This window comes from Carassius gibelio, chromosome B10 (assembly GCF_023724105.1).
Source record: "Carassius gibelio isolate Cgi1373 ecotype wild population from Czech Republic chromosome B10, carGib1.2-hapl.c, whole genome shotgun sequence".
NCBI classification, from domain to species: Eukaryota; Metazoa; Chordata; class Actinopteri; order Cypriniformes; family Cyprinidae; genus Carassius; species Carassius gibelio.
The window spans coordinates 18,552,039-18,567,056 of record NC_068405.1 but is presented as its reverse complement, the minus strand read 5'-3'; positions in this window follow the sequence as shown (position 1 = coordinate 18,567,056).

Here is a 15,018-nt window from a genome sequence, read left to right as displayed (position 1 = left end):
TTGACCTTGCATTAAGTCTGTGACCTAGACAGTGCTCTGGCATATTTTCCATTGTAAATTCCCTTCAGTGTAACAGTGTTCAGCCAGGAGGAGGGTTGGGGGAAGAGAAGGAAAGACGTTCCCTCCCCCTGCCACCCAGCGGGCACTCTGTTCTCCATCACTCTCAGAACTCCAGTTGCATCATGGGGAGGGGGCGCTGGAGTGCTGCCCGGCAACTCTGATTACTTCCAGACCTCGGCTACACATTTCAACACACTTAAACACAGACATTTTCATATCCAGGAAGCATATGAAGGCATGCGAATATACACAATTAAAAACATAAATTCAGAATATTCATGCAATTAAAGTAGGTACATAACAGTTTCCGTTTTGTATCATTTTCTCACTTGTTAGCCAGGAAGACAGTGGTAAAAAACAAACAGAAAGCACAACAGCAAGCTGAGGAGTGAACCAACAGGAATGCTTTTACAAGCCCAATGCACTGTTGTTATTGTTAACTAAAACTATTTGAATTGCTTTTGGTTATTGAAATAAAACTGAAGATATATATATATATATATATATATATATATATATATATATATATATATATATATATAAACAAATTTTACTCAGTTACTGTACTGACACAACACTGGCCTGAAGGGGATGCATGAAATAGCAAGTAATCATGGGAATGTTTTTATCTAGATAACTCTAATGTGTATAATATGCATGGGAATTGCAAAACTTCGGAGTCTCACCATCTGTTTATGCCTGTCAACATCTTCTGACGTCTCTAAGCACTGTAAATGTTTACCTGACTACTTCAGGACACAGTCCCAGAATCTTGTGCAGTAGAGTCAGACGAGGAGGATGAGAGATTGAGAGGGACGGAGGAGGAGTGTGTGACCAATCAACTTTTAAATGCTGAAACATTCTCTGGAAGTCTGGAGTCACACAGAAATGTGTGATGTCATATCACTCGGATCAGAAACACAGGAATAAAACGAGAGGCAGAGATAAGAGGGAATGAAAAAGAGTTTGTTTATAGACTCTGCTAAACATATGCTAAACAAAAAAAAAATCAAAGCACATGGAGAGAGAGAGAGAGAGAGAGAGAGAGAGAGAGAGAAAGTGGGCGAGAGATGTTATTCCTTTGGTGTGTCAGGCCTGAGTGGTATCGCTGTACAGGAAGTCATTCATTGCTGTCGTTTGTTTTGATTTCTCTCTGAGGCTGTAAGCAAGCAAGGTTAGATCCACAGAACCTGCTGAGTGGCCAAATAAGACATGACCACATCAAATAGTTGACCCTTTGTAACGGTGACCTCTGGGGAGGTTTAGATATGAAAGAGATGCTATTATAGCAAGTGAGCAGTAGTGGATAGTTACTGTAACAGTACAGTAAGGGATTTACAACTGCAATTTTGGAGGGGAGGCTAAATATACAGTGTATTACCATGAGTGAGCTTTGTTGGCTTAGTGACTGGAACTCCATCAAGATGGCACATATTTCCATTGGGGTGTAAAGTAATAACTCCAGCACTGTTGGTGATGACACAGTGGTGCGACTGGATCCCTGGACCATCAGCGGTGACATCCTGTGGCGACTCTGCATCCTCAAAACCAATAAGTGATATTTTTGTGATATAAAGTAAAGGAGCTCAGCAGAGTTTGTTCAAGTGTGCATAATTATATTAGTCGAAGGAATGAATGAAAGAAATGAAAAAAAATTTTAAAAAAATAAAATACACAAATGATTGATTGAATTTATATTATCTATAAATATAACAATTCCCTTAACATATACATGCATGTGTGTGTCTTTATTTATATATACATAAATATATACACAGTACACAAGGATATATTATGTAAAAACAACTTTATTTTTAATGCAATTAATTGTTATTAATCGTTTGACAGATGGACAGACAGACAGACACCAGTCAGTTGATGTAGTCCTCGATTATAGACACAGTTCTGACCTGAGATCAGTTTTACCTACAATTTACATCATGTTGTGTTGACACGATGACAGATATTAGTCAGTGTTAGCACAGAAACAAAGTGTTCATAAAATTACACTTTTGATTGGATTTTTTACTGAAGCACTGAAACAATATGGTGTTATGTTGTCATCACATTATTGTATGCTTTTACAATACTACATGAACACTCAGGAAACCCCCATCTTTAATAACTGGTATTAAACTTCTGGGTGGCAAGAAGCCATCATGGCCTCAGTTTAAGGGGCTACATTAATCCAATCTATTTCCTCTACAGTCTGGAAACTTTAATGGTCTCAGAGCAGCAAGGTTGCCATGAGGCTAAAATATAACACTACCTAAATGGCACAATAAAACATTTCCATGATTTTTGCATTAACAAGTAAAAAAAATTGCTTTATCGCGAATAGATATTTTTAAATATACATATATATATATATATATATATATATATATATATATATATATATTCAAGACACACTCACCTTCAGTTAGAGGTATCAAAGTAATGAAGCCTCTACCAAGACTGATTAAGTAGGGTGTGGCTGACCACACCTGCAGGCCACGCCCACTCTCAATTAAATCCAACAGGGTTTCCTGAGGATGAGAGCAGGGGTTTCAAGCACTGTTTAAAGAGACAGTTCACCCTAAAATGAATAAAATAAAATGTAATTTACTCACTCACATTTCATTATAAACCTGATACCTTATATACCTGTACAAAGTTTTCAAACTAAGATAAGTTTTTTTTTTACTCTGCTGTTCAAATGATGGATTTACTCATCTAACACAGGTATTGCTGCGGCAAAATATATCGTAACCCATCTGAGTCATGTTGAAGTGATTAAGTTTCATAGTTGCTGGAGTAGGTTTTTATAGGCTATTTAATGCAGCCTGAGAAAAAGACCCTTTACACTCTCACTGTTTTGGAAAATGGGTTTAGCTGATCTCCCATTGACTCGGAGTAAAATTAATTCACTGATGCATACATATACACATAATCAAAGACATAACAGCAGTTTTAGAGAAAGGGAGGTTGTCTCCGTTTATGAGAGGAGGAGGACATGCAAAGATTGTGGGGGAATGTTTTCATAAGACATTCTGGGACCAAGTTAAAGAAAGGGACAGAGAGAGGGAGAAGGAAGAAAAGAGGCCAGGCCGAGAGGGCTTACTATAAATTGTCATGACGGAAAAACAAATAAATAACAGAGAAAGTACCATGGTTAAAACGTTGAGGAGGCACAGGACTAGCAGCCAAAATGAACAAACACAAAAACCCCTAAAATCAAGCCAACCATTCCACCAGTCTGATTACTTAAAGGGATAGTTCATCCAAAAATGAAACATCTGTCATTATTTATTTACCCCTCATGACATTCCAAATCTGTATGACTTACTTTCTTCTGTGAAACACAAAAGGTGTGTTTGTGTCCTGCAAAAGCACCAATCATGATAATATATGTAATACAAAAATTGTTCTTATAACTTGCAATCTATACTTGCACTACATACAATAAGTCTAATGAAGTCAGACAATAGCTAGTTTGCCACAACATTAAAAAACACTCATTTAAAAGTAAATAATGCAAATAATGCTGTCATTTTCATTTTGGGGAAACTATTCCTTTAAAACATTGTTATTTAAGTATTATTTATTTATTTTTATATTATATTTATACACTATTATAGTATTTAATCATATTTAGAATTTATGTTTATATTTTCATTTAAATTAATTTAATTTCAGTTTTTGCCTTTTTTTATATTTTATTGTGTTTATTTACATTTATTTCAGTTTCAGTTTTAGTAATTTTACTATTTCAGCTTATTTTAGCTTCATTTTTAATTTCATTTTCTAATTAAGTTTTTTAAGTTTAAGTTTTCTAGATTTATATTTCATGTATATTTTACAACTTTAATAAAAACTATTTTTTTATTTTCTTTAACACCTTTAGTCAACAGCTTTAAAACAGAGTTTTTTTTTTTTAAAAATTGAAGAGTAGGTAGAGAATATTTGCATGAAAACCAAGAGCTGGCTGTAAAACATGTTCTGTTTCTCACTTTTATATAAAATATTTTAAATAAATATTTTACACAAGTGATGCTTTGTGTGCCAGAATATGCTTTAACTAACAAGGCTGATGTTAAATGATCTAGGTCTTCTTATAACTCTATATTACAAAAAGCAGCAGAGCAGTTCTGCTCTGGGATATTTCATGAAACACGGCTGTTCCCCTTGTTCTCCAGCTGGCTGATTTTTGGGTGTTTCCTTTTGCTCTTTTGGGAGGAAGTGAGGATCAGAAACAGCTGAGAGCCCTTGACTCATCCATATCGTCTCTCAGTTTCTGTAAGTTAGGTCACTGGGCTAGTCCATTTCTCCCCAATAATAAAGAAGAAACTGATCTTGAAAATTGATCTTGAAGATTTGCATCACCCTAATAAGCTAACTCAGGGTGATATGTTGTAGCAAGAAGCATAGCAGATCCATTAGCCATGTCCATGGAGCATGTGACCATGAATAAACCCCCTCTAAAGTCGTGGCCTTGCTGGATGAGTAGTGGAACAAGACCGATTGTGAACAAAGAATCTTTTGGCATGACTTGCTGCATTATATTGGGATAATCTCTAAATCTTTTTACAGAGTTGTTTTCCTGGTGTGTATAGTAGATATAAGAGCTATACAGTCACTTCAAGTTGTGCAAGACATCATGTTTCAATAACTTCTGCTGACAACAATTTTGACATTAGGTCAGTTGGTACCAAAGGATTCAATCAGATACATTGAACATTTAAGAAATGAACGTAAGACTGAAATTTGGACGTACAGTCAATTCATCTCAAAACTTTTAAACTTTATTTTATAGTGTAATAGTATATAATTTTATAACTACTTATTTTTCATTCTTGTTCTGTTCTGAATACCATTCAATTTAAACTAAACTAAATAAGGGAACTAAATAGGCTGTTTGCATTTAGGCCTACCAGTATTTTAAAATAGGATACATATAAATAAATGAATATCTTTCTGCCACATTTATCAATGCACGATCAATCATTCAAAGTGATTGGCGGCATACGAATGTTTCATGAATCCGTCATGAGCTCTGTCTTAAGTTTATTTGTGCGCACGGATCTGTGCTCGTTTCTACATTAGATTGATGTTTTAAACAAAAAAAGAATAAAAAATAATTCTAAGAACGTTTTGCCAAAATTATTAATTAAATAATTAATTAATAAAAAAATGTACAAATAATATTTTAAGATAATGTTTTCAGGATATTATTAACTTCTTATCTGTATTGAATCTGTATTGTCATTTGTAATACAAGTTGTTTTTTTAAAGAAGACATTTAGAAGATTATTCCTGACGTAAAAGAATTTCAAAAAAATGTAAACGTAAAACATTTTTAGAAGTTTAAGCCTACTATAAAAATGTACTGTACAAGTTTACAATTTTTTATAAAGAAATTAATATTGTACAAAATATTTTGGAATCTAAACTTGCTATAAATCAAAGCCATACGTCTAAATATATTATGTTCCGCATTTGAAGTTGATATCTCCAAAATTGAGGTAGACCCTATACCAGAAATCGCCACCAGATAACACCCAAACTCCATAGATTAATCTATGCATTTTTCTGTCACAATTTTATACATTTCTGTCTCAATATTACTACTATTACAAAATATGGAACCTTGAGACTCATTCCTTTCCAACTACATGTTTGGTCAAGATTAGAATTTTTTTTATTATAAAATATTGCAGTAAAACTGGTTTAAAGTGACATTTCCATGACAAGGCCATGTCCGATTTCAAAATGGATTTCACAAAAGGAATTTTGAGTGTTTAAGAATTATATTTAATTTATGGATGATTACTAAAATATGCAGATAAGGAAGTAAGGCAATAAAAAGAGTGCCAGTTAACAGATCTGACAGTTGAGTTAAACACCAGATTAGTCTGAGTAAATATACTATTCACCTTAGGACATTTTATTCACAACATTGAGAAAACTTTGCTAAAATGCCAAAGTTCTGAGAAGATTCCTGTAAGCAGGAAAATCTCTAGACCAGTGATTGCTAGATTATTTTAAGTGCAAACCACTTATAAGTTTACTTGACCATGTTGTCACAGCTCACTAACTCATTCTGTTGTGATTCACATTCATTGGAAGCTGACTTACAGGCAATGCAAACAACTCAGATGATTATCCTATGCCATGAGCTATTTGAGGAGTTAAAATGAGAAAGAGTCTGTTAATGATAATAGCCTGATTATAATCTTACCTCAGTGGAGCTGTTCATTTCAGACCAGAGGGATCCGTAGCTCAGATCATATAGCCCACAGTGTAAAGTCATCTATATTTAAAGTCCACTCAAACTTTTATCATCTCTGGTTCCTTATTTAATTAACTATGATGCAGCTACATAGCTTACAGCACATTTGACAAAAACAGCTGAATAAACTGGAAAGAGACATTTCTGTGCTTTAATTTTTACAACGGACATGTCGCGTTGTAAACAGAAAATCAGCCCCTTCCCAAAAAACTTCCTAAGAGATTTAAAACAGTCAAGTTATGACTAAAACGTCGTTGCACAATTTAGGCTACATTATTAAACTACGTGACAGTAGCTAGATAGTTCATGGTCGTATGTCGTAAGAGAATTTTAATAAATTTAAAACCAAAGTAGAGTCCTCTTTTATTAAATATTATGCAAGCACATGACCTATTTCTTCCTGACAGAAAGTAATCACACTTTTAACCGAGAGATAAGCAAAGAAACGCTTAGCATAGGCTATTTAAAAATAGGCAAACAGAAATATTGCCCCCTGCTGGTTATAGACCACCAAACACTGTTTATTTACACGAGTCATGTAGTCTGTTCACATTGCAACAGTGGTTCACAAAAACTAATTAAAAATGAAAATGGTTAATTGTACATAATTTATCTAATTTATGAGTTCTGTGAGGACTAAGTGCAAGATATAGGCTACATAACTAATGCACAATACACATAATAATAGAATTTCTTTTGTATTAAATAATTGTATTAACTGATCTTGAAGTCTTGAGAGTTAAAGTGTGTAGTTGCATATTTCTCATATTAGTTTAATATATCATTTATTTCAAGAATGAGCTCTGAAATCTAGTTATTAACTAGTCAGCACCGTTTTAATTGATCAAATTAATCTCAATCACCTGAAGCCATTAACCTGTGAGAGCTCAGGTGTGGAAGATTCATAATTGTTATGGAATCTCTTAATCACTGTAATCTCCATCGATACTCCATCTTCTGAGTGTGATTCAGATTCAAGTTCATTACTCTCATTTTCTTTATCATCAGATGCCCCTGTATTAATCTCAGATGTGAACAGAGTTCTGATAGCGCCGGTTGGTGTTTGTGGCCTGGATTCATGTCTTTCCTCTGGTGTGTCAGGCGTAGAGGAATCAGAAATAATCAGGCATGTATTTATCATGCTGTTCTCCGTCGGTGTGTGTGGCAGGACGTCGTTCTTTATGTCGTCAGGATGTTGTTTGAGTGGCTTGGATGATTCAGAAAGTGTTGTGTTGGACGGCGCTCTGTCAATCTCTGTCTCTACTGATCCTAGACCATTGCATCTGGGTTCATCTTGTCCTTGTCTCTCAAAAACCGGGATTTCTGCTAAAATGAAGTATTAGAATTAGAGAGTTTTGCATTTGCATTAGTATGAATGCATGCATGAGGATGATTATTTACCGGATCTGTTGCCACATCTGTTTCGTTTGCTGATGTCTGAATGGCCATGTACTGAATGTTCACCTGCAAGAGACAATGTGCCGGTGATAAAAACTCAAGTAAAACTGCTTTTGATTACATGTGAATTTGTGCAATGTTTTGTTTTATAAAATGCATTATCATATTATATATGTAAATATTATATATAAATAAATAGCATGTAAAATTGGTGAAATAACATTTTTATTATATTTATAAAAATGTATAATATAATGTTTTATGTAATACATTATTATATATTTATTATATGTATTATATGTATATATTCATATTTACATGCATATGCCACATATTCAAATATTAATATAAAATGTTATTATAAAAAAATTATAATAAATGCTAAAAATAAATAGCTTTTATTAATATTAAATTGTGTAATGTTCCAGAAAATATTATATATTATATGATAAATTATATGCTAAATACTACATATAAATAATATATATTTTGTGAAAACATTGTGTAACAATAATATATATTATTTTCAATAATATACTGTTGAAATATATACAGCAATCAAAATGTTTATTTTAAAATGTTATTATAATAAAGTAAAGGACAAATGGAAATTGTTTTATATTACACAAGATCTCTTATTTCCTTCCATATTATTATAATATTATGCATGATAAATATTAATTGAAATTTAACAAAAATTATAATATATATTTTTGTTATCAATAATATATTACTAAAATATGTATGTAAAACAATATTACACGAATATATTAGAACATTTTATATTTTATATTCCTATAATATATGATACTATATAAATAATGCATAATAACAATATTTAATAAGATATATATAAATTTTATATATATATAAAATAAAAAAGTACCTCTCAGTCTAAAACATCGTGACAGGGCTACAGAAACAGTGATCAGAAATATGAAGAGAGATGCAGCAGTTCCCCACCATGACCTTCTGCAGTCATTCTCATCATCATCTGGGAAAAAAAATAGTATTATGAATTAACATTCATAATCACTGTGCCAAGACAAAAAGGATTTTTTTTTCTCACCAGGCACACGAATTGTAATATTGACATGAGTTTGGACTTGATGTCTCATCTGGAATCCGTAGAATGTGCAAATGTAGGCACCACTGTGTCCCAGACTGTCTGGATTCAGCAGATGAAGGGAACCGTTGCCTAAATGAGCTTGATCTAAGTCAAGTTCAGCTTTAGTTTCCCACAGGTTCATGATCCGACGGGTCCGGCTGTCGTAAGTGAAGATGACGATGGATTCCGTGGTTCTGATGAAGGTCCAAGTGAGGGTAAAATTGTGGCGAGGTTGTGGCACCACGCAGGGAACCAAGAGTCCAGAGCCCTCCTCACTAAATAACTCATCTGAAAGATTCAAATGATTCAAAGAGCTGTTTGAACTTTATAACAAACACTTTTCTTGACTGTCTGTGTTTACCTTGGTGATGCAGCGATGCGGTCCACACCTGCATTTCATCCGCAGACACAACAGAGCAGAAGTAAATATGATCCGAGGTGTTTCCTGTCATGCTGACGCTGCTCTCGACGGTGAACAGGCCCTTGGAGTCCGAGGTTTTACGAGTGAAGTTCTGGAGGCTTCTGGTGTCGGTGGGGGGATCAGTGACCCACGTGACCTCAGGAGCCGGATAGATGTTCTGGGACAGACAGATCACCCGTTCCTCAACCATCTCAATCTTCACAAACTGGATCAGAGCTAAGCGTGGCAGAAAACGCAGCACATAAAATGATCAAAATATAAACATAAGTTTGATTGTATCCTTATTTTGGAGTGATACAGTTCAAATGAATTGATTAGTTATTACATGAACTTGGCCTATACAAACTTATACAGTATATACAGAGATATCTAGTGATTAGAAATGTAAAATGTAAATGACAATAAACCTTTATACTTAATCCACATTATACATGTATTTTAATGAAATATTTTACTAGTAAAAAAAAAAAAAAACTTTTTCATAGTCAAATTAAATCTAACGGCCTATAGACAATAACTGGTATAAATGGGCTTTCACAAATATAAAGTTATCTATATATTTTTAGATATAATTTTTAATTTTTACAGTATAAAAATATTATTTGTTTACACTTTTTTTGTTCTTAAACCAATAAACAAACCTAGAGAAAAATGTCAATTTTTCAAATTTTTTGTGTGTCTAGTTTTTACAGTACAAAAATATTGCAAAATATGTGTAAAAAGAACCTACAAAATATGTGTAAAACAGAAAAAAAAATGTTTATATTAAATAAATTCTGTGCTCTGTGTCTTATCTGTGAATAGAATAAAATACTTCGTGATTAATCCCTTTTTTTTTTTGCAAAACATATTTTAAAATATTTATTTAAAAAAATTATGTAAAGTTCTGTTATTGTTAACACTCTTTAGCACTTAAAACCAAATAGTCAAACCTGAATAAAATGTGTATGGCAGCTATGTGTTTATGTATGAGGTCAATTTTTTTTTTTCAGTATAAAAATATGTGCAAAAGGTTTATTTATAATTAGCACTTTTTTTGCTCTTAAAACCAATAAACAAAACTGAAGAATGTGTATACACAGTAATAAATTAATTTATTTTAAATTATATATACTTTTTTACTATCTTGTCTCTTAATACTGTTTAATACTGTCTTATCTATCAATAGAATCACATACCTTGTGATTAATCTCATTTGTTTATAACCCAGACGAAACAGTATCTATTAGACTCAGCAAACTTTAACTTAATTTATTGTTATTATTATTATTATTATTATTATTATTATTATCAGTGTTATTCATTTAACTTTTCCACAGAACTCCTAGCGCCCTCTTGTGGCAGCCAGCCCTTTGATAAAACGCCTAAACTAATTCTAGATGGAGAACAGTACTGTAGTTCTTACACTTTTACATCCAACTACCCAAATAACCCAAGCAAACTCAAAACTAGTTCAAACCCGTGACCCTGTTACTGACCTTTGACCCCCAGATTAACGAAGGTTTCCTGGTTTCCCTTCCTGGTGCTGGTGTAGCACTTGTATCTCCCTTGATCCTGGACTTTCACTTTCCTCAGCACCAGAGAGGCATTCCCCTGTGCGATCTGGGAATTAAACAGGCTGGTCCTCCCGCTGAAATGCTTGTTCTGGAGGCCGTACTGGTCTTTATTGTAGTAGTAGCTGTGGACGGGGATCTGCTGCTTGTACCAGTGGATGACCACGGCACCTGTGGGCTTGAAACTGCAGGGCAGCACGCAGTCTTCATAGAACAGACATGTCACATGTGCATCTAGAGCGAGACCAGCACATGTCAAGCCTCAGAATTCGACTTAAAATCAGTTTCAAGATAAACAACTAGTCATGTAGTTTCTCATGTACTGTAATTGCAATGTTAAGTTCAATATTGTTTTGTTTGCAAAAATACAGGCCTATATTCATACGCTCAGATAATCAGAGTTTGGCTGCCTTAGTTTAAAATTGCTTTATGCCGAACAATGGCAAAGTAAAATGTATTATTTAACCTGTTGTTTTGCTCAAATGGCCTGTTTTCCTACAATTTGAATCACTATTTACTTGTAGGCTGCTTATTCCTCATAAATGAATCACAGATTGTTCCTCTTTCACAAGGGTCATTAATCTGAGACTAATGGAGTTTCCTACAAGTGCTGCTTTGATCAATTTACTGAGCCAACAGCTACGGCTGAACTACTTATATGACAGAGATGTAAAACAAACCAAAAAAACACCAATAAAATAAAATAAAAATGCAATTATTTAATATCATAAATTAAACAATTATATTATACATTACAGTAAAAAAAATGATCTGGTGAAAAACACCTTGTGCGTTAATATTTTATACTTCACCATGAACACAGCTAAACCATTAAAGAGCATGTACAGACTTATTTTATATAATATAAATAAATATATGCATTTTACATCCATTTATGTATTTTTATGTTAATCGTATACATTTGATATATGTTTTTAATACATTTTATATTTCAAGAAAACACAACTACAACAAAGGGGGAAAAATACATTTAGAGACTTTCCCACAAGACAGGGATGGTCATTTTCATTCCGTTTTTCCCTTAGAGGAGAAACATTTATTCTCATATGTGGCCTTACCTTTAGTAATGATGATACCAGAGACCCAAGTCCTAAGAAAAAGCAGAAATGCGGCACACAGACGCAGCAGTTCCATGACACACGTTCTGGTCAGTTTTCTGAGATGCCACAATCTGTGTCTCTGTGCAAGTGCATGTGACCTGAGAGTGTGTGCGCGTGAGAAAGGGGGAGAGAAAGACCCTTGTAGACATCAATTAAACCGGTGAATGATTAACCAGCTGGTGCATGAGTGGACATATAGTGACCTGAACTGGTCTGGCCATGCAACAGGTACAGTTAAGCAGAGGATGAAGACAAAATAACCAGGGGAAAGAACAAATCACTGAGTTTAAACCTTGAAGTGGACTGGTGTGGTCTGTGCGTGCGTGCATGTGTCATGTTAGAGATGATAATTATTAAAAACACTAGCAATCAAAATGCTGGAGTTACTTATTGATCCCAAACATTTGAGGAGTAGGGTAATAATGACTATTTATATTGCCATTATGAGGTGTATGGAAAATTGATAACAAAATACAGACAAATAATATATATATTTTTTATGTTTTACTTTTTTTCAGAATAAATTATGGAAAAATATTGAATCAAAGCAACGTTAAAAAATATATCAAACATTTTCTCATATCATTTTCCTGGCTGACAAATAGTTTCTCACAAATAATGCATAGAAATAAAGTCCCATGAACTGGTTTCCCTCTCATAATATTATCCTTGCTTCTTTTTATGACTAACTGGGAGAAGCTGAAGGCTGTGTCATCGGTTTATTTCCAGCTTGCGGCTCTTCTGATGTTTTGTCTATGAAATACAAAAGGAAAACAATCAGTTTAATTTATATGGAAGTTACAGACTGGGATCTCATATGAATAATTAATAAATAAAACAACATGACTGGACAATACCTGGGTTCATGCTTTGCATTTCCGCATCCTCTTGAGCGCTTTCTTGCTTTCTTTTTGCTTTTGCTGCACACATAAACAAAATATAATTATATTCTTTATGAACTACTCACTTTTACGCTGATGAATTATTATGGATAGAGCTTTGTTCACATTATTACCTCTGTATCTTTTTATAACTAAAGTGAGAGCAAGAAGAGCGATTAATCCTGCGACGATACCCAACATCCACAGATTATATCTAACAAAACCTACAGAGGAAAAAAAAGAAAACAGAAGTGTTCAATCAAGACAGATGTTGCTGTTAAAACGTACACTGCCACAATGTTTTGGCAGGAGATGAGTTCTAGGTTTGCTCCAACAGATCAATTAATGGATGGATGAGTTCATGGATCAGTGGATACCTTTCTCCTGCCTGGGGGATGTAATAACTACACGGCTCTGTATCAGATGCCGTGTCTCTGCTCCTGAGAAGGCACATGTGTAGATTCCAGAATGTTCTGAGGCAACAGTGTTCTCCAGGGTTAGTGAAACATCTCCCCTCAATGCGTTGTCCTCCTTTACTTTGGTATTATCCCAGAAGCTTCTGGATTTTTGAGTCCGGCTGTCATACGTGAGGATATCTTTGGTTTTGTTTGCTGTCGTAAAAGTCCAGACGAGAGAGAAGGACTGAAGTTTTTTAGGAGCCTTACATGGAATAACCAGGCCTTTCCCTTCAGAGCTGGTAATTTCTGAAATGTACATGAGAAAACACTTGTATTATGCACCTTTAAAACATACTGCAGCATATATCACTGTTTTGCACATTATAAAACTTGATTAAAAGTTTTACCTTGCAGCTGTAATGAAGCTGTCCGTGTGTGCGTGCCGTATTTAGAGGTGATGTTACACACATAAATATAATCAAGGCTGTTGTTTTGCTGTTGTAGGATGCTCTCTACTGTAAAGAGACTCTTTCCACCAGGAGTCATGCGGGTGATGGGCTGCAAGACATGACTTAACCTGGGCTCTGTGCTCCACTGCACCACCGGTGCTGGATAGACATCTTTAGTAGAGCACTGAACCAGTCCAGAGGGATTGATGTCAATGGAGACTGTACTGATGGGAGCTGGAAGACAGCAAATGAAAAATCAATGTAAAAAATTATTAACAATTTAATAATTTGTAAAAAAAAATCTGCCATTGTCAGGTCAGACTCGACCATAAAATATTTTCCTTTTTTTTATCAGGTTTCATTAGCTTAAGAGTGCTAATCAAGTTTCCTATTACTTAATATGTAGGAAACTGAAAAACACTATCTAACAGATACTGCTCTTTTTAAAAAGAAAATCACTGCAGACTTTTCATGCTTCAGATAAAGCAAAAAAAAAAAAACTGCCAGCTAACTAAATAAAAGAAGCTAAAAGCATTCGCAAGTCAGCAACAAATGATCATTAAAAAAAAAAAAAAAGAGCGTGACTGTCCCGATGAATCAAACTGAATCGCGAAGCTTTTTGCAAATCCCATTGATTCAATAGAGATCAAAAGAGTGATTCATTCTGGATATAAAACACAAGCGCGAGTGACATGAATGCTGAAACATTTTTAGGGAAAACTATTATCAGGTAATCTCCACTGACATAAGGATTTACCAATAATAGTACACTGGGGCCTGTGTTTTAGTAAAGAGTCTTGCGACACCTTGGAATGAACTAGGGCATACTGTAGACCACTTATAGGCTAACTTTAACCCTTTCAAGCATAGTGGTCACTACAGTGGACAGCTATTAAAAAAGCATTTTCTTGAATTTGCACGGATTTTTATGACAAATTTGCACATCAGCCTCTTCATTAGACCGTGGTGCATCATCCGATAAATTGCAACCAAGTTGCAAGCTGTTGTGTTTCGATTTTTTCCCCCTCAAAACCGAAATGGCCAAGGGTCACTCAGACATGCCAAGTTGCTCCGGAATATCCATTTTTCAACTTTTGATTTTAGATTGACAGAAAACTCAGATTAATCACATGTCCACTGTAGTGGATGTTATGCATCAATTGCTATATTTCAGCTACAATTCATAATTATAATGTGAATATTGTTTTTGAAACTTAAAATTTAAAAACTTAATCTGCAGTGACTTTTTTTTACTGTAAATAAATGTATTTGTGTTATTAGAATGTAATTTTCATTGACATCGAAAAAAGTATTGTGATAACATAATGTATGACACTTGTATAACTAGTTGTTAGATC